Below are 19,547 nucleotides of genomic sequence, written 5' to 3'. Positions count from 1 at the left end.
ATCTACACGTTATAGCCCTGAATTTTCCAATGCCTAGCTCTTTGCAAAAGAGAGATATCGGCAAGGAAATGCTGTATTGTACCTTTGCATTTTTCTCCCAAACGAAAGACACTAGAATGAAAATGTTAAAGCCTACTGTTAGTGCTTCATCTACACGTTATAGCCCTGAATTTTCCAATGCCTAGCTCTTTGCAAAAGAGAGATATCGGCAAGGAAAAGCTGTATTGTACCTTTGCATTTTTCTCCCAAACGAAAGACACTAGAATGAAAATTTTAAAGCCTCCTGTTAGTGCTTCATCTACACGTTATAGCCCTGAATTTTCCAATGCCTATCTCTTTGCAAAAGAGAGATATCAGCAAGGAAAAGCTGTATTGTACCTTTGCATTTTTCTCCCAAACGAAGGACACTAGAATGAAAATTTTAAAGCCTCCTATTAGTGCTTCATCTACACGTTATAGCCCTGAATTTTCCAATGCCTATCTCTTTGCAAAAGAGAGATATCGGCAAGGAAAAACTGTATTGTACCTTTGCATTTTTCTCCCAAACGAAAGACACTAAAATGAAAATTTTAAAGCCTCCTGTTAGTGCTTCATCTACACGTTATAGCCCTGAATTTTCCAATGCCTATCTCTTTGCAAAAGAGAGATATCGGCAAGGAAAAGCTGTATTGTACCTTTGCATTTTTCTCCCAAACGAAAGATACTAGAATGAAAATTTTAAATCCTACTGTTAGTGCTTCATCTGCACGTTATAGCCCTGAATTTTCCAATGCCTAGCTCTTTGCAAAAGAGAGATATCGGCAAGGAAAAGCTGTATTGTACCTTTGCATTTTTCTCCCAAACGAAAGACACTAGAATGAAAATTTTAAAGCCTACTGTTAGTGCTTCATCTACACGTTATAGCCCTGAATTTTCCAATGCCTAGCTCTTTGCAAAAGAGAGATATCGGCAAGGAAAAGCTGTATTGTACCTTTGCATTTTTCTCCCAAACGAAAGACACTAGAATGAAAATTTTAAAGCCTCCTGTTAGTGCTTCATCTACACGTTATAGCCCTGAATTTTCCAATGCCTATCTCTTTGCAAAAGAGAGATATCGGCAAGGAAAAGTGTATTGTACTTTTGCATTTTTCTCCCAAACGAAAGACACTAGAATGATAATTTTAGTGCTTCATCTACACGTTATAGCCCTGCATTTTCCAATGCCTATCTCTTTGCAAAAGAGAGATATCGGCAAGGAAAAGCTGCATTGTACTTTTGCATTTTTCTCCCAAACGAAAGACACTAGAATGAAAATTTTAAAGCCTCCTGTTAGTGCTTCATCTACACGTTATAGCCCTGAATTTTCCAATGCCTATCTCTTTGCAAAAGAGAGATATCGGCAAGGAAAAGCTGTATTGTGCCTTTGCATTTTTCTCCCAAACGAAAGACACTAGAATGAAAATGTTAAAGCCTACTGTTAGTGCTTCATCTACACGTTATAGCCCTGAATTTTCCAATGCCTAGCTCTTTGCAAAAGAGAGATATCGGCAAGGAAAAGCTGTATTGTACCTTTGCATTTTTCTCCCAAACGAAAGACACTAGAATGAAAATTTTAAAGCCTCCTGTTAGTGCTTCATCTACACGTTATAGCCCTGAATTTTCCAATGCCTATCTCTTTGCAAAAGAGAGATATCGGCAAGGAAAAGCTGTATTGTACCTTTGCATTTTTCTCCCAAACGAAGGACACTAGAATGAAAATGTTAAAGCCTCCTATTAGTGCTTCATCTACACGTTATAGCCCTGAATTTTCCAATGCCTATCTCTTTGCAAAAGAGAGATATCGGCAAGGAAAAACTGTATTGTACCTTTGCATTTTTCTCCCAAACGAAAGACACTAGAATGAAAATTTTAAAGCCTCCTGTTAGTGCTTCATCTACACGTTATAGCCCTGAATTTTCCAATGCCTATCTCTTTGCAAAAGAGAGATATCGGCAAGGAAAAGCTGTATTGTACCTTTGCATTTTTCTCCCAAACGAAAGACACTAGAATGAAAATTTTAAATCCTACTGTTAGTGCTTCATCTACACGTTATAGCCCTGAATTTTCCAATGCCTAGCTCTTTGCAAAAGAGAGATATCGACAAGGAAAAGCTGTATTGTACCTTTGCATTTTTCTCCCAAACGAAGGACACTAGAATGAAAATTTTAAAGCCTCCTTTTAGTGCTTCATCTACACGTTATAGCCCTGAATTTTCCAATGCCTATCTCTTAGCAAAAGAGAGATATCGGCAAGGAAAAGCTGTATTGTACCTTTGCATTTTTCTCCCAAACGAAAGACACTAGAATGAAAATTTTAAAGCCTCCTGTTAGTGCTTCATATACACGTTATAGCCCTGAATTTTCCAATGCCTATCTCTTTGCAAAAGAGAGATATCGGCAAGGAAAAGCTGCATTGTACTTTTACATTTTTCTCCCAAACGAAAGACACTAGAATGAAAATTTTAAAGCCTCCTGTTAGTGCTTCATCTACACGTTATAGCCCTGAATTTTCCAATGCCTATCTCTTTGCAAAAGAGAGATATCGGCAAGGAAAAGCTGCATTGTACTTTTACATTTTTCTCCCAAACGAAAGACACTAGAATGAAAATTTTAAAGCCTCCTTTTAGTGCTTCATCTACACGTTATAGCCCTGAATTTTCCAATGCCTAGCTCTTTGCAAAAGAGAGATATTGGCAAGGAAAAGCTGTATTGTACCTTTGCATTTTTCTCCCAAACGAAGGACACTAGAATGAAAATTTTAAAGCCTCCTGTTAGTGCTTCATCTACACGTTATAGCCCTGAATTTTCCAATGCCTATCTCTTTGCAAAAGAGAGATATCGGCAAGGAAAAACTGTATTGTACCTTTGCATTTTTCTCCCGAAAGAAAGACACTAGAATGAAAATTTTAAAGCCTCCTGTTAGTGCTTCATCTACACGTTATAGCCCTGAATTTTCCAATGCCTAGCTCTTTGCAAAAGAGAGATATTGGCAAGGAAAAGCTGTATTGTACCTTTGCATTTTTCTCCCAAACGAAAGACACTAGAATGAAAATTTTAAAGTCTACTGTTAGTGCTTCATCTACACGTTATAGCCCTGAATTTTCCAATGCCTATCTCTTTGCAAAAGAGAGATATCGGCAAGGAAAAGCTGTATTGTACCTTTGCATTTTTCTCCCAAACGAAAGACACTAGAATGAAAATTTTAAAGCCTCCTGTTAGTGCTTCATATACACGTTATAGCCCTGAATTTTCCAATGCCTATCTCTTTGCAAAAGAGAGATATCGGCAAGGAAAAGCTGTATTGTACCTTTGCATTTTTCTCCCAAACGAAAGACACTAGAATGAAAATTTTAAAGCCTCCTGTTAGTGCTTCATCTACACGTTATAGCCCTGAATTTTCCAATGCCTATCTCTTTGCAAAAGAGAGATATCGGCAAGGAAAAGCTGTATTGTACCTTTGCATTTTTCTCCCAAACGAAGGACACTAGAATGAAAATTTTAAAACCTCCTATTAGTGCTTCATCTACACGTTATAGCCCTGAATTTTCCAATGCCAATCTCTTTGCAAAAGAGAGATATCGGCAAGGAAAAGCTGTATTGTACCTTTGCATTTTTCTCCCAAACGAAGTACACTAGAATGAAAATGTTAAAGCCTCCTGTTAGTGCTTCATCTACACGTTATAGCCCTGAATTTTCCAATGCCTATCTCTTTGCAAAAGAGAGATATCGGCAAGGAAAAGCTGTATTGTACCTTTGCATTTTTCTCCCAAACGAAAGACACTAGAATGAAAATTTTAAAGCCTACTGTTAGTGCTTCATCTACACGTTATAGCCCTGAATTTTCCAATGCCTAGCTCTTTGCAAAAGAGAGATATCGGCAAGGAAATGCTGTATTGTACCTTTGCATTTTTCTCCCAAACGAAAGACACTAGAATGAAAATGTTAAAGCCTACTGTTAGTGCTTCATCTACACGTTATAGCCCTGAATTTTCCAATGCCTAGCTCTTTGCAAAAGAGAGATATCGGCAAGGAAAAGCTGTATTGTACCTTTGCATTTTTCTCCCAAACGAAAGACACTAGAATGAAAATTTTAAAGCCTCCTGTTAGTGCTTCATCTACACGTTATAGCCCTGAATTTTCCAATGCCTATCTCTTTGCAAAAGAGAGATATCAGCAAGGAAAAGCTGTATTGTACCTTTGCATTTTTCTCCCAAACGAAGGACACTAGAATGAAAATTTTAAAGCCTCCTATTAGTGCTTCATCTACACGTTATAGCCCTGAATTTTCCAATGCCTATCTCTTTGCAAAAGAGAGATATCGGCAAGGAAAAACTGTATTGTACCTTTGCATTTTTCTCCCAAACGAAAGACACTAAAATGAAAATTTTAAAGCCTCCTGTTAGTGCTTCATCTACACGTTATAGCCCTGAATTTTCCAATGCCTATCTCTTTGCAAAAGAGAGATATCGGCAAGGAAAAGCTGTATTGTACCTTTGCATTTTTCTCCCAAACGAAAGATACTAGAATGAAAATTTTAAATCCTACTGTTAGTGCTTCATCTGCACGTTATAGCCCTGAATTTTCCAATGCCTAGCTCTTTGCAAAAGAGAGATATCGGCAAGGAAAAGCTGTATTGTACCTTTGCATTTTTCTCCCAAACGAAAGACACTAGAATGAAAATTTTAAAGCCTACTGTTAGTGCTTCATCTACACGTTATAGCCCTGAATTTTCCAATGCCTAGCTCTTTGCAAAAGAGAGATATCGGCAAGGAAAAGCTGTATTGTACCTTTGCATTTTTCTCCCAAACGAAAGACACTAGAATGAAAATTTTAAAGCCTCCTGTTAGTGCTTCATCTACACGTTATAGCCCTGAATTTTCCAATGCCTATCTCTTTGCAAAAGAGAGATATCGGCAAGGAAAAGTGTATTGTACTTTTGCATTTTTCTCCCAAACGAAAGACACTAGAATGATAATTTTAGTGCTTCATCTACACGTTATAGCCCTGCATTTTCCAATGCCTATCTCTTTGCAAAAGAGAGATATCGGCAAGGAAAAGCTGCATTGTACTTTTGCATTTTTCTCCCAAACGAAAGACACTAGAATGAAAATTTTAAAGCCTCCTGTTAGTGCTTCATCTACACGTTATAGCCCTGAATTTTCCAATGCCTATCTCTTTGCAAAAGAGAGATATCGGCAAGGAAAAGCTGTATTGTGCCTTTGCATTTTTCTCCCAAACGAAAGACACTAGAATGAAAATGTTAAAGCCTACTGTTAGTGCTTCATCTACACGTTATAGCCCTGAATTTTCCAATGCCTAGCTCTTTGCAAAAGAGAGATATCGGCAAGGAAAAGCTGTATTGTACCTTTGCATTTTTCTCCCAAACGAAAGACACTAGAATGAAAATTTTAAAGCCTCCTGTTAGTGCTTCATCTACACGTTATAGCCCTGAATTTTCCAATGCCTATCTCTTTGCAAAAGAGAGATATCGGCAAGGAAAAGCTGTATTGTACCTTTGCATTTTTCTCCCAAACGAAGGACACTAGAATGAAAATGTTAAAGCCTCCTATTAGTGCTTCATCTACACGTTATAGCCCTGAATTTTCCAATGCCTATCTCTTTGCAAAAGAGAGATATCGGCAAGGAAAAACTGTATTGTACCTTTGCATTTTTCTCCCAAACGAAAGACACTAGAATGAAAATTTTAAAGCCTCCTGTTAGTGCTTCATCTACACGTTATAGCCCTGAATTTTCCAATGCCTATCTCTTTGCAAAAGAGAGATATCGGCAAGGAAAAGCTGTATTGTACCTTTGCATTTTTCTCCCAAACGAAAGACACTAGAATGAAAATTTTAAATCCTACTGTTAGTGCTTCATCTACACGTTATAGCCCTGAATTTTCCAATGCCTAGCTCTTTGCAAAAGAGAGATATCGACAAGGAAAAGCTGTATTGTACCTTTGCATTTTTCTCCCAAACGAAAGACACTAGAATGAAAATTTTAAAGCCTCCTGTTAGTGCTTCATCTACACGTTATAGCCCTGAATTTTCCAATGCCTATCTCTTTGCAAAAGAGAGATATCGGCAAGGAAAAGCTGTATTGTACCTTTGCATTTTTCTCCCAAACGAAGGACACTAGAATGAAAATTTTAAAGCCTCCTGTTAGTGCTTCATCTACACGTAATAGCCCTGAATTTTCCAATGCCTATCTCTTTGCAAAAGAGAGATATCGGCAAGGAAATGCTGTATTGTACCTTTGCATTTTTCTCCCAAACGAAAGACACTAGAATGAAAATTTTAAAGCCTCCTGTTAGTGCTTCATCTACACGTTATAGCCCTGCATTTTCCAATGCCTATCTCTTTGCAAAAGAGAGATATCGGCAAGGAAAAGTTGCATTGTACTTTTGCATTTTTCTCCCAAACGAAAGACACTAGAATGAAAATTGTAAAGCCTCCTGTTAGTGCTTCATCTACACGTTATAGCCCTGCATTTTCCAATGCCTATCTCTTTGCAAAAGAGAGATATCGGCAAGGAAAAGCTGTATTGTACCTTTGCATTTTTCTCCCAAACGAAAGACACTAGAATGAAAATGTTAAAGCCTACTGTTAGTGCTTCATCTACACGTTATAGCCCTGAATTTTCCAATGCCTATCTCTTTGCAAAAGAGATATATCGGCAAGGAAAAGCTGTATTGTACCTTTGCATTTTTCTCCCAAACGAAAGACACTAGAATGAAAATTTTAAAGCCTCCTGTTAGTGCTTCATCTACACGTTATAGCCCTGAATTTTCCAATGCCTAGCTCTTTGCAAAAGAGAGATATCGGCAAGGAAAAGCTGTATTGTACCTTTGCATTTTTCTCCCAAAAGAAAGACACTAGAATGAAAATTTTAAAGCCTCCTGTTAGTGCTTCATCTACACGTTATAGCCCTGAATTTTCCAATGCCTATCTCTTTGCAAAAGAGAGATATCGGCAAGGAAAAGCTGTATTGTACCTTTGCATTTTTCTCCCAAACGAAGGACACTAGAATGAAAATTTTAAAGCCTCCTATTAGTGCTTCATCTACACGTTATAGCCCTGAATTTTCCAATGCCTATCTCTTTGCAAAAGAGAGATATCGGCAAGGAAAAGCTGTATTGTACCTTTGCATTTTTCTCCCAAACGAAGTACACTAGAATGAAAATTTTAAAGCCTCCTGTTAGTGCTTCATCTACACGTTATAGCCCTGAATTTTCCAATGCCTATCTCTTTGCAAAAGAGAGATATCGGCAAGGAAATGCTGTATTGTACCTTTGCATTTTTCTCCCAAACGAAAGACACTAGAATGAAAATTTTAAAGCCTCCTGTTAGTGCTTCATCTACACGTTATAGCCCTGCATTTTCCAATGCCTATCTCTTTGCAAAAGAGAGATATCGGCAAGGAAAAGCTGCATTGTACTTTTGCATTTTTCTCCCAAACGAAAGACACTAGAATGAAAATTTTAAAGCCTCCTGTTAGTGCTTCATCTACACGTTATAGCCCTGAATTTTCCAATGCCTAGCTCTTTGCAAAAGAGAGATATTGGCAAGGAAAAGCTGTATTGTACCTTTGCATTTTTCTCCCAAACGAAAGACACTAGAATGAAAATTTTAAAGCCTCCTGTTAGTGCTTCATCTACACGATATAGCCCTGAATTTTCCAATGCCTATCTCTTTGCAAAAGAGAGATATCGGCAAGGAAAAGCTGTATTGTACCTTTGCATTTTTCTCCCAAACGAAGGACACTAGAATGAAAATTTTAAAGCCTCCTGTTAGTGCTTCATCTACACGTTATAGCCCTGAATTTTCCAATGCCTATTTCTTTGCAAAAGAGAGATATCGGCAAGGAAAAGCTGTATTGTACCTTTGCATTTTTCTCCCAAACGAAAGACACTAGAATGAAAATTTTAAAGCCTACTGTTAGTGCTTCATCTACACGTTATAGCCCTGAATTTTCCAATGCCTAGCTCTTTGCAAAAGAGAGATATCGGCAAGGAAAAGCTGTATTGTACCTTTGCATTTTTCTCCCAAACGAAAGACACTAGAATGAAAATTTTAAAGCCTCCTGTTAGTGCTTCATCTACACGTTATAGCCCTGAATTTTCCAATGCCTATCTCTTTGCAAAAGAGAGATATCGGCAAGGAAATGCTGTATTGTACCTTTGCATTTTTCTCCCAAACGAAAGACACTAGAATGAAAATTTTAAAGCCTCCTGTTAGTGCTTCATCTACACGTTATAGCCCTGCATTTTCCAATGCCTATCTCTTTGCAAAAGAGAGATATCGGCAAGGAAAAGCTGCATTGTACTTTTGCATTTTTCTCCCAAACGAAAGACACTAGAATGAAAATTTTAAAGCCTCCTGTTAGTGCTTCATCTACACGTTATTGCCCTGAATTTTCCAATGCCTAGCTCTTTGCAAAAGAGAGATATTGGCAAGGAAAAGCTGTATTGTACCTTTGCATTTTTCTCCCAAACGAAAGACACTAGAATGAAAATTTTAAAGCCTCCTGTTAGTGCTTCATCTACACGTTATAGCCCTGAATTTTCCAATGCCTATCTCTTTGCAAAAGAGAGATATCGGCAAGGAAAAACTGTATTGTACCTTTGCATTTTTCTCCCAAACGAAAGACACTAGAATGAAAATTTTAAAGCCTCCTGTTAGTGCTTCATCTACACGTTATAGCCCTGAATTTTCCAATGCCTATCTCTTTGCAAAAGAGAGATATCGGCAAGGAAAAGCTGTATTGTACCTTTGCATTTTTCTCCCAAACGAAGGACACTAGAATGAAAATTTTAAAGCCTCCTATTAGTGCTTCATCTACACGTTATAGCCCTGAATTTTCCAATGCCTATCTCTTTGCAAAAGAGAGATATCGGCAAGGAAAAGCTGTATTGTACCTTTGCATTTTTCTCCCAAACGAAGTACACTAGAATGAAAATGTTAAAGCCTCCTGTTAGTGCTTCATCTACACGTTATAGCCCTGAATTTTCCAATGCCTATCTCTTTGCAAAAGAGAGATATCGGCAAGGAAAAGCTGTATTGTACCTTTGCATTTTTCTCCCAAACGAAAGACACTAGAATGAAAATTTTAAAGCCTCCTGTTAGTGCTTCATCTACACGTTATAGCCCTGAATTTTCCAATGCCTATCTCTTTGCAAAAGAGAGATATCGGCAAGGAAATGCTGTATTGTACCTTTGCATTTTTCTCCCAAACGAAAGACACTAGAATGAAAATTTTAAAGCCTCCTGTTAGTGCTTCATCTACACGTTATAGCCCTGCATTTTCCAATGCCTATCTCTTTGCAAAAGAGAGATATCGGCAAGGAAAAGCTGCATTGTACTTTTGCATTTTTCTCCCAAACGAAAGACACTAGAATGAAAATTTTAAAGCCTCCTGTTAGTGCTTCATCTACACGTTATAGCCCTGAATTTTCCAATGCCTATCTCTTTGCAAAAGAGAGATATCGGCAAGGAAAAGCTGTATTGTACCTTTGCATTTTTCTCCCAAACGAAAGACACTAGAATGAAAATGTTAAAGCCTACTGTTAGTGCTTCATCTACACGTTATAGCCCTGAATTTTCCAATGCCTATCTCTTTGCAAAAGAGATATATCGGCAAGGAAAAGCTGTATTGTACCTTTGCATTTTTCTCCCAAACGAAAGACACTAGAATGAAAATTTTAAAGCCTCCTGTTAGTGCTTCATCTACACGTTATAGCCCTGAATTTTCCAATGCCTAGCTCTTTGCAAAAGAGAGATATCGGCAAGGAAAAGCTGTATTGTACCTTTGCATTTTTCTCCCAAAAGAAAGACACTAGAATGAAAATTTTAAAGCCTCCTGTTAGTGCTTCATCTACACGTTATAGCCCTGAATTTTCCAATGCCTATCTCTTTGCAAAAGAGAGATATCGGCAAGGAAAAGCTGTATTGTACCTTTGCATTTTTCTCCCAAACGAAGGACACTAGAATGAAAATTTTAAAGCCTCCTATTAGTGCTTCATCTACACGTTATAGCCCTGAATTTTCCAATGCCTATCTCTTTGCAAAAGAGAGATATCGGCAAGGAAAAGCTGTATTGTACCTTTGCATTTTTCTCCCAAACGAAGTACACTAGAATGAAAATTTTAAAGCCTCCTGTTAGTGCTTCATCTACACGTTATAGCCCTGAATTTTCCAATGCCTATCTCTTTGCAAAAGAGAGATATCGGCAAGGAAATGCTGTATTGTACCTTTGCATTTTTCTCCCAAACGAAAGACACTAGAATGAAAATTTTAAAGCCTCCTGTTAGTGCTTCATCTACACGTTATAGCCCTGCATTTTCCAATGCCTATCTCTTTGCAAAAGAGAGATATCGGCAAGGAAAAGCTGCATTGTACTTTTGCATTTTTCTCCCAAACGAAAGACACTAGAATGAAAATTTTAAAGCCTCCTGTTAGTGCTTCATCTACACGTTATAGCCCTGAATTTTCCAATGCCTAGCTCTTTGCAAAAGAGAGATATTGGCAAGGAAAAGCTGTATTGTACCTTTGCATTTTTCTCCCAAACGAAAGACACTAGAATGAAAATTTTAAAGCCTCCTGTTAGTGCTTCATCTACACGATATAGCCCTGAATTTTCCAATGCCTATCTCTTTGCAAAAGAGAGATATCGGCAAGGAAAAGCTGTATTGTACCTTTGCATTTTTCTCCCAAACGAAGGACACTAGAATGAAAATTTTAAAGCCTCCTGTTAGTGCTTCATCTACACGTTATAGCCCTGAATTTTCCAATGCCTATTTCTTTGCAAAAGAGAGATATCGGCAAGGAAAAGCTGTATTGTACCTTTGCATTTTTCTCCCAAACGAAAGACACTAGAATGAAAATTTTAAAGCCTACTGTTAGTGCTTCATCTACACGTTATAGCCCTGAATTTTCCAATGCCTAGCTCTTTGCAAAAGAGAGATATCGGCAAGGAAAAGCTGTATTGTACCTTTGCATTTTTCTCCCAAACGAAAGACACTAGAATGAAAATTTTAAAGCCTCCTGTTAGTGCTTCATCTACACGTTATAGCCCTGAATTTTCCAATGCCTATCTCTTTGCAAAAGAGAGATATCGGCAAGGAAAAGCTGTATTGTACCTTTGCTTTTTTCTCCCAAACGAAAGACACTAGAATGAAAATTTTAAAGCCTCCTATTAGTGCTTCATCTACACGTTATAGCCCTGAATTTTCCAATGCCTATCTCTTTGCAAAAGAGAGATATCGGCAAGGAAAAGCTGCATTGTACTTTTGCATTTTTCTCCCAAACGAAAGACACTAGAATGAAAATTTTAAAGCCTCCTGTTAGTGCTTCATCTACACGTTATAGCCCTGAATTTTCCAATGCCTAGCTCTTTGCAAAAGAGAGATATTGGCAAGGAAAAGCTGTATTGTACCTTTGCATTTTTCTCCCAAACGAAAGACACTAGAATGAAAATTTTAAAGCCTCCTGTTAGTGCTTCATGTACGCGGTATAGCCCTGAATTTTCCAATGCCTAGCTCTTTGCAAAAGAGAGATATCGGCAAGGAAAAGCTGTATTGTACCTTTGCATTTTTCTCCCAAACGAAAGACACTAGAATGAAAATTTTAAAGCCTCCTGTTAGTGCTTCATCTACACGTTATAGCCCTGAATTTTCCAATGCCTATCTCTTTGCAAAAGAGAGATATCGACAAGGAAATGCTGTATTGTACCTTTGCATTTTTCTCCCAAACGAAAGACACTAGAATGAAAATTTTAAAGCCTCCTGTTAGTGCTTCATCTACACGTTATAGCCCTGCATTTTCCAATGCCTATCTCTTTGCAAAAGAGAGATATCGGCAAGGAAAAGCTGCATTGTACTTTTGCATTTTTCTCCCAAACGAAAGACACTAGAATGAAAATTTTAAAGCCTCCTGTTAGTGCTTCATCTACACGTTATTGCCCTGAATTTTCCAATGCCTAGCTCTTTGCAAAAGAGAGATATTGGCAAGGAAAAGCTGTATTGTACCTTTGCATTTTTCTCCCAAACGAAAGACACTAGAATGAAAATTTTAAAGCCTCCTGTTAGTGCTTCATCTACACGTTATAGCCCTGAATTTTCCAATGCCTATCTCTTTGCAAAAGAGAGATATCGGCAAGGAAAAACTGTATTGTACCTTTGCATTTTTCTCCCAAACGAAAGACACTAGAATGAAAATTTTAAAGCCTCCTGTTAGTGCTTCATCTACACGTTATAGCCCTGAATTTTCCAATGCCTATCTCTTTGCAAAAGAGAGATATCGGCAAGGAAAAGCTGTATTGTACCTTTGCATTTTTCTCCCAAACGAAGGACACTAGAATGAAAATTTTAAAGCCTCCTATTAGTGCTTCATCTACACGTTATAGCCCTGAATTTTCCAATGCCTATCTCTTTGCAAAAGAGAGATATCGGCAAGGAAAAGCTGTATTTTACCTTTGCATTTTTCTCCCAAACGAAGTACACTAGAATGAAAATGTTAAAGCCTCCTGTTAGTGCTTCATCTACACGTTATAGCCCTGAATTTTCCAATGCCTATCTCTTTGCAAAAGAGAGATATCGGCAAGGAAAAGCTGTATTGTACCTTTGCATTTTTCTCCCAAACGAAAGACACTAGAATGAAAATTTTAAAGCCTCCTGTTAGTGCTTCATCTACACGTTATAGCCCTGAATTTTCCAATGCCTATCTCTTTGCAAAAGAGAGATATCGGCAAGGAAATGCTGTATTGTACCTTTGCATTTTTCTCCCAAACGAAAGACACTAGAATGAAAATTTTAAAGCCTCCTGTTAGTGCTTCATCTACACGTTATAGCCCTGCATTTTCCAATGCCTATCTCTTTGCAAAAGAGAGATATCGGCAAGGAAAAGCTGCATTGTACTTTTGCATTTTTCTCCCAAACGAAAGACACTAGAATGAAAATTTTAAAGCCTCCTGTTAGTGCTTCATCTACACGTTATAGCCCTGAATTTTCCAATGCCTAGCTCTTTGCAAAAGAGAGATATTGGCAAGGAAAAGCTGTATTGTACCTTTGCATTTTTCTCCCAAACGAAAGACACTAGAATGAAAATTTTAAAGCCTACTGTTAGTGCTTCATCTACACGTTATAGCCCTGAATTTTCCAATGCCTAGCTCTTTGCAAAAGAGAGATATCGGCAAGGAAAAGCTGTATTGTACCTTTGCATTTTTCTCCCAAACGAAAGACACTAGAATGAAAATTTTAAAGCCTCCTGTTAGTGCTTCATCTACACGTTATAGCCCTGAATTTTCCAATGCCTATCTCTTTGCAAAAGAGAGATATCGGCAAGGAAAAGCTGTATTGTACCTTTGCTTTTTTCTCCCAAACGAAAGACACTAGAATGAAAATTTTAAAGCCTCCTATTAGTGCTTCATCTACACGTTATAGCCCTGAATTTTCCAATGCCTATCTCTTTGCAAAAGAGAGATATCGGCAAGGAAAAGCTGCATTGTACTTTTGCATTTTTCTCCCAAACGAAAGACACTAGAATGAAAATTTTAAAGCCTCCTGTTAGTGCTTCATCTACACGTTATAGCCCTGAATTTTCCAATGCCTAGCTCTTTGCAAAAGAGAGATATTGGCAAGGAAAAGCTGTATTGTACCTTTGCATTTTTCTCCCAAACGAAAGACACTAGAATGAAAATTTAAAAGCCTCCTGTTAGTGCTTCATCTACACGGTATAGCCCTGAATTTTCCAATGCCTAGCTCTTTGCAAAAGAGAGATATCGGCAAGGAAAAGCTGTATTGTACCTTTGCATTTTTCTCCCAAACGAAAGACACTAGAATGCAAACTACAGGTAGTGCTGCAGGGCCCACACCCTTTTACTTGCCTTACAGAGCAGCTCTGGAGCTGTTACAGTGCCCAGCTGCTGCAAGAAATCAGCTTGAATGCTTCAGGGGATGGGGCATGACCAAAGGAGGGGGGAGGTGTTTAATGCGAACTAGGGGTCATCCAAGCACTGCAAAAGGCCGCCATGCCCTGCATGCCCCTTTTCTCTTTTCATATGCAGATGAGGGTTCCAGTCAACTTTGGCCCACTGCTTGGATAACATCACCGTATGCAAATCCGTCTGCTGCAGACCTTCCCCCAGGAGTGCTTGTACTAGTTGTTGCATATGGTTTGATATTTGATGGTGCTTCAGTATTAGGCAGCCTTCCGCCCTCCCATGTTCATCTGAAAAGATGTGGTCTCCCTGCAGTTGTTGTCCCCAGATGAGAGTTCACTTGTGCTGCCTCAGTTGAATCTCCTTTACTTGACAGAGATGTGCCTGAGCAGCTGCCCTCACCAGCCCTATCCCAAATCATACTTATTTTGCATAGGAGATACCATGGTCATGAAGATTGTTCTCCAAGGGTGAGGTTCATTCATTGCATTCTGGGTATGCTGACCCCTGTGATTTTCCCAAATGTGGGAAACTCGACTGCATTATTTGTGGTAGTGGGGGACTGTGTTTGTGCTTTCCTCTGGTCAGCTCTGGTAAAAGTCAGATTTCTTTGTCTCAGATCTTCCTCTAGCCTTGTTCTTCTTTCGAGAGTTCCCTTGTGCTGCCTCAGTTGGATCTCTTTCACTTGACAGGGGGGTGCCCGAACAGCGACCCTCCCCAGCTCTAGCCCAACTCCTACTTACCTGCCAGGTGAGATACTATGATCATGAAGGTGCTTCTCCCAGGGCAAGGCTCACCCATTGCACTCTGGGTGTGCTGCCCCTGCGATTTCCCCAAATGTGGGAAACTTGACTGCATAATTTGTGTTTCCCCTGGTCGGCTCTCGTATAATTCAGATCTCTTTGTCTCAGGTCTCTCTCCAGCCTAGTTTGCTGTCTGTTTCCACTTCTCTTTTCTTCAACCGCTCCCTTCTATACCCTTGTGCACTATCCTGACTTCTCCTCCCGTCTGCTTACTTTGTGCCTTCCAATGCACAATGCAAACTACAGGTAGTGCTGCAGGGCCCACACCCTTTTACTTGCCTTACAGAGCAGCTCTGGAGCTGTTACAGTGCCCAGCTGCTGCAAGAAATCAGCTTGAATGCTTCAGGGGATGGGGCATGGCCAACATGAGCCCCACACCAAAGGAGGGTGGAGGTGTTTAATGCGAACTAGGGGTCATCCAAGCACCGCAAAAGGCCGCCATGCCCTGCACGCCCCTTTTCTCTTTTCATATGCAGATGAGGGTTGAAGCCAACTTTGACCCACTGCTTGGATGACATCACCGTATGCAAATCCGTCTTCTGCAGAACTTCCCCCAGGAATGCTTGCACTAGTTGTTGCATTTGGTTTGTTGTTTGGGGGTGCTTCAGTATTAGGCAGCCTTCTGCCCTCCCATGTTCATCTGAAAATATGTGTTCTCCCTGCAGTTGTTGTCCCCAGATGAGAGATCCCTTGTGCTGCCTCAGTTGAATCTCCTTTACTTGACAGAGATGTGCATGAGCAGCGGCCCTCCCCAGCCCTATCCCAAATCATACTTATTTTGCATAGGAGATACCATGGTCATGAAGATTGTTCTCCCAGGGTGAGGTTCATTCATTGCATTTTGGGTATGCTGACCCCTGTGATTTCCCCAAATGTGGGAAACTTGACTGCATTATTTGTGGTAGTGGGGGACTGTGTTTGTGCTTTCCTCTGGTCAGCTCTGGTAAAAGTCAGATTTCTTTGTCTCAGATTTTCCTCTAGCCTTGTTCTTCTTTCGAGAGTTCCATTGTGCTGCCTCAGTTGGATCTCCTTCACTTGACAGGGGGGTACCCGAGCAGCGACCCTCCCCAGCTCTAGCCCAACTCCTACTTACCTGCCAGGTGAGATACTATGATCATGAAGGTGCTTCTCCCAGGGCAAGGCTCACCCATTGCACTCTGGGTGTGCTGCCCCTGCGATTTCCCCAAATGTGGGAAACTTGACTGCATAATTTGTGTTTCCCCTGGTCGGCTCTCGTATAATTCAGATCTATTTGTCTCAGGTCTCTCTCCAGCCTAGTTTGCTGTCTGTTTCCACTTCTCTTTTCTTCAGCCGCTCCCTTCTATACCCTTGTGCACTATCCTGACTTCTCCTCCCGTCTGCTTACTTTGTGCCTTCCAATGCACAATGCAAACTACAGGTAGTGCTGCAGGGCCCACACCCTTTTACTTGCCTTACAGAGCAGCTCTGGAGCTGTTACAGTGCCCAGCTGCTGCAAGAAATCAGCTTGAATGCTTCAGGGGATGGGGCATGGCCAACATGAGCCCCACACCAAAGGAGGGGGGAGGTGTTTAATGCGAACTAGGGGTCATCCAAGCACTGCAAAAGGCCGCCATGCCCTGCATGCCCCTTTTCTCTTTTCATATGCAGATGAGGGTTCCAGTCAACTTTGGCCCACTGCTTGGATAACATCACCGTATGCAAATCCGTCTGCTGCAGACCTTCCCCCAGGAGTGCTTGTACTAGTTGTTGCATATGGTTTGATATTTGATGGTGCTTCAGTATTAGGCAGCCTTCCGCCCTCCCATGTTCATCTGAAAAGATGTGGTCTCCCTGCAGTTGTTGTCCCCAGATGAGAGTTCACTTGTGCTGCCTCAGTTGAATCTCCTTTACTTGACAGAGATGTGCCTGAGCAGCTGCCCTCACCAGCCCTATCCCAAATCATACTTATTTTGCATAGGAGATACCATGGTCATGAAGATTGTTCTCCCAGGGTGAGGTTCATTCATTGCATTCTGGGTATGCTGACCCCTGTGATTTTCCCAAATGTGGGAAACTCGACTGCATTATTTGTGGTAGTGGGGGACTGTGTTTGTGCTTTCCTCTGGTCAGCTCTGGTAAAAGTCAGATTTCTTTGTCTCAGATCTTCCTCTAGCCTTGTTCTTCTTTCGAGAGTTCCCTGGTGCTGCCTCAGTTGGATCTCCTTCACTTCACAGGGGGGAACCCGAGCAGCGACCCTCCCCAGCTCTAGCCCAACTCCTACTTACCTGCCAGGTGAGATACTATGATCATGAAGGTGCTTCTCCCAGGGCAAGGCTCAACCATTGCACTCTGGGTGTGCTGCTCCTGCGATTTCCCCAAATGTGGGAAACTTGACTGCATAATTTGTGTTTCCCCTCGTCGGCTCTCGTATAATTCAGATCTCTTTGTCTCAGGTCTCTCTCCAGCCTAGTTTGCTGTCTGTTTCCACTTCTCTTTTCTTCAGCCGCTCCCTTCTATACCCTTGTGCACTATCCTGACTTCTCCTCCCGTCTGCTTACTTTGTGCCTTCCAATGCACAATGCAAACTACAGGTAGTGCTGCAGGGCCCACACCCTTTTACTTGCCTTACAGAGCAGCTCTGGAGCTGTTACAGTGCCCAGCTGCTGCAAGAAATCAGCTTGAATGCTTCAGGGGCTGGGGCATAGCCAACATGAGCCCCACACCAAAGGAGGGTGGAGGTGTTTAATGCAAACTAGGGGTCAGCCAAGCGCCGCAAAAGGCCACCATGCCCTGCACGCCCCTTTTCTCTTTTCATATGCAGACGAGGGTTGAAGCCAACTTTGACCCACTGCTTGGATGACATCACCATATGCAAATCCATCTGCGGCAGGCCTTCCCCCAGGAATGCTTGCACTAGTTGTTGCATTTGGTTTGTTGTTTGGGGGTGCTTCAGTATTAGGCAGCCTTCTGCCCTCCCATGTTCATCTTCAGGGGATGGGGCATGGCCAACATGAGCCCCACACCAAAGGAGGGTGGAGGTGTTTAATGCGAACTAGGGGTCATCCAAGCACCGCAAAAGGCCGCCATGCCCTGCACGCCCCTTTTCTCTTTTCATATGCAGATGAAGGTTGAAGCCAACTTTGACCCACTGCTTGGATGACATCACCGTATGCAAATCCGTCTTCTGCAGAACTTCACTTGACAGGGGGGTGCCCGAGCAGCGACCCTCCCCATCTCTAGCCCAACTCCTACTTACCTGCCAGGTGAGATACTATGATCAGGAAGGTGCTTCTCCCAGGGCAAGGCTCACCCATTGCACTCTGGGTGTGCTGCTCCTACGATTTCCCCAAATGTGGGACACTTGACTGCATAATTTGTGTTTCCTCTAGTCGGCTACTCGTATAATTCAGATCTCTTTGTCTCAGGTCTCTCTCCAGCCTAGTTTGCTGTCTGTTTCCACTTCTCTTTTCTTGAGCCGCTGCCTTCTATGCCCTTGTGCACTCTCCTGACTTCTCCTGTCTGCTTACTTTGTGCCTTCCAACGCACAATGCAAACTACAGGTAGTGCTGCAGGGCCCACACCCTTTTACTTGCCTTTCAGAGCAGCTCTGGAGCTGTTACAGTGCCCAGCTGCTGCAAGAAATCAGCTTGAATGCTTCAGGGGCTGGGGCATAGCCAACATGAGCCCCACACCGACGGAGGGTGGAGGTGTTTAATGCGAACTAAGGGTCATCCAAGCGCCGCAAAAGGCCGCCATGCCCTGCATACCCCTTTTCTCTTTTCATATGCAGATGAGGGTTCCAGCCAACTTTGGCCCACTGCTTGGATGACATCACCGTATGCAAATCCGTCTTCTGCAGACCTTCCCCCAGGAATGCTTGTACTAGTTGTTGCATTTGGTTTGTTGTTTGGGGTGCTTCAGTATTAGGCAGCCTTCAGCTCTCCCATGTTCATCTGAAAATATGTGTTCTCCCTGCAGTTGTTGTCCCCAGATGAGAGTTCCCTTGTGCTGCCTCAGTTGAATCTCCTTTACTTGAAAGAGATGTGCCTGAGCAGCGGCCCTCCCCAGCCCTATCCCAAATCATACTTATTTTGCATAGGAGATACCATGGTCATGAAGATTGTTCTCCCAGGGTGAGGTTCATTCATTGCATTCTGGGTATGCTGACCCCTGTGATTTCCCCAAATGTGGGAAACTCGACTGCATTATTTGTGGTAGTGGGGGACTGTGTTTGTGCTTTCCTCTGGTCAGCTCTGGTAAAAGTCAGATTTCTTTGTCTCAGATCTTCCTCTAGCCTTGTTCTTTTTTTGAGAGTTTCCTTGTGCTGCCTCAGTTGGATCTCCTTCACTTGACAGGGGGGTGCCCGAGCAGCGACCCTCCCCAGCTCAAGCCCAACTCCTACTTACCTGCCAAGTGAGATACTATGATCAGGAAGGTGCTTCTACCAGGGCAAGGCTCACCCATTGCACTCTGGGTGTGCTGCTCCTACGATTTCCCCAAATGTGGGACACTTGACTGCATAATTTGTGTTTCCTCTGGTCGGCTACTCGTATAATTCAGATCTCTTTGTCTCAGGTCTCTCTCCAGCCTAGTTTGCTGTCTGTTTCCACTTCTCTTTTCTTGAGCCCCTGCCTTCTATGCCCTTGTGCACTCTCCTGACTTCTCCTGTCTGCTTACTTTGTGCCTTCCAATGCACAATGCAAACTACAGGTAGTGCTGCAGGGCCAACACCCTTTTACTTGCCTTACAGAGCAGCTCTGGAGCTGTTACAGTGCCCAGCTGCTGCAAGAAATCAGCTTGAATGCTTCAGGGGCTGGGGCATAGCCAACAT

The 19,547-nt window shown here is 41.5% G+C and overlaps 8 non-coding genes and 1 pseudogene across 8 annotated transcripts; all 9 read left to right on the top strand.

Annotated features, from left to right (window-relative positions):
• Positions 1-14,371: 14,371 nt before the first annotated feature.
• LOC134982531 (U1 spliceosomal RNA) lies at positions 14,372-14,535 on the top strand. Its single transcript, XR_010191219.1, has one exon. It is a non-coding gene; the product is annotated as a U1 spliceosomal RNA (small nuclear RNA).
• Positions 14,536-14,687: 152 nt separating this feature from the next.
• LOC134982793 (U1 spliceosomal RNA) lies at positions 14,688-14,850 on the top strand. Its single transcript, XR_010191458.1, has one exon. It is a non-coding gene; the product is annotated as a U1 spliceosomal RNA (small nuclear RNA).
• Positions 14,851-15,524: 674 nt separating this feature from the next.
• Positions 15,525-15,688, top strand: LOC134982552 (U1 spliceosomal RNA). The gene has a single exon (XR_010191238.1). It is a non-coding gene; the product is annotated as a U1 spliceosomal RNA (small nuclear RNA).
• A 152-nt stretch (positions 15,689-15,840) lies between these two features.
• Positions 15,841-16,003, top strand: LOC134982805 (U1 spliceosomal RNA). The gene has a single exon (XR_010191469.1). It is a non-coding gene; the product is annotated as a U1 spliceosomal RNA (small nuclear RNA).
• A 674-nt stretch (positions 16,004-16,677) lies between these two features.
• On the top strand, positions 16,678-16,841 carry LOC134982227 (U1 spliceosomal RNA). The gene has a single exon (XR_010190975.1). It is a non-coding gene; the product is annotated as a U1 spliceosomal RNA (small nuclear RNA).
• Positions 16,842-16,993: 152 nt separating this feature from the next.
• LOC134982221 (U1 spliceosomal RNA) lies at positions 16,994-17,129 on the top strand (annotated as a pseudogene).
• Positions 17,130-17,964: 835 nt separating this feature from the next.
• Positions 17,965-18,128, top strand: LOC134982988 (U1 spliceosomal RNA). The gene has a single exon (XR_010191592.1). It is a non-coding gene; the product is annotated as a U1 spliceosomal RNA (small nuclear RNA).
• Positions 18,129-18,798: 670 nt separating this feature from the next.
• On the top strand, positions 18,799-18,962 carry LOC134982699 (U1 spliceosomal RNA). Its single transcript, XR_010191372.1, has one exon. It is a non-coding gene; the product is annotated as a U1 spliceosomal RNA (small nuclear RNA).
• A 152-nt stretch (positions 18,963-19,114) lies between these two features.
• Positions 19,115-19,278, top strand: LOC134982285 (U1 spliceosomal RNA). The gene has a single exon (XR_010191015.1). It is a non-coding gene; the product is annotated as a U1 spliceosomal RNA (small nuclear RNA).
• The last annotated feature ends 269 nt before the right edge of the window (positions 19,279-19,547 follow it).

Source organism: Pseudophryne corroboree (assembly GCF_028390025.1).
Source record: "Pseudophryne corroboree isolate aPseCor3 chromosome 12 unlocalized genomic scaffold, aPseCor3.hap2 SUPER_12_unloc_1, whole genome shotgun sequence".
NCBI classification, from domain to species: Eukaryota; Metazoa; Chordata; class Amphibia; order Anura; family Myobatrachidae; genus Pseudophryne; species Pseudophryne corroboree.
Note: the sequence above shows the minus strand (reverse complement) of the source record. Positions and strands in the feature narration are given on the sequence as shown.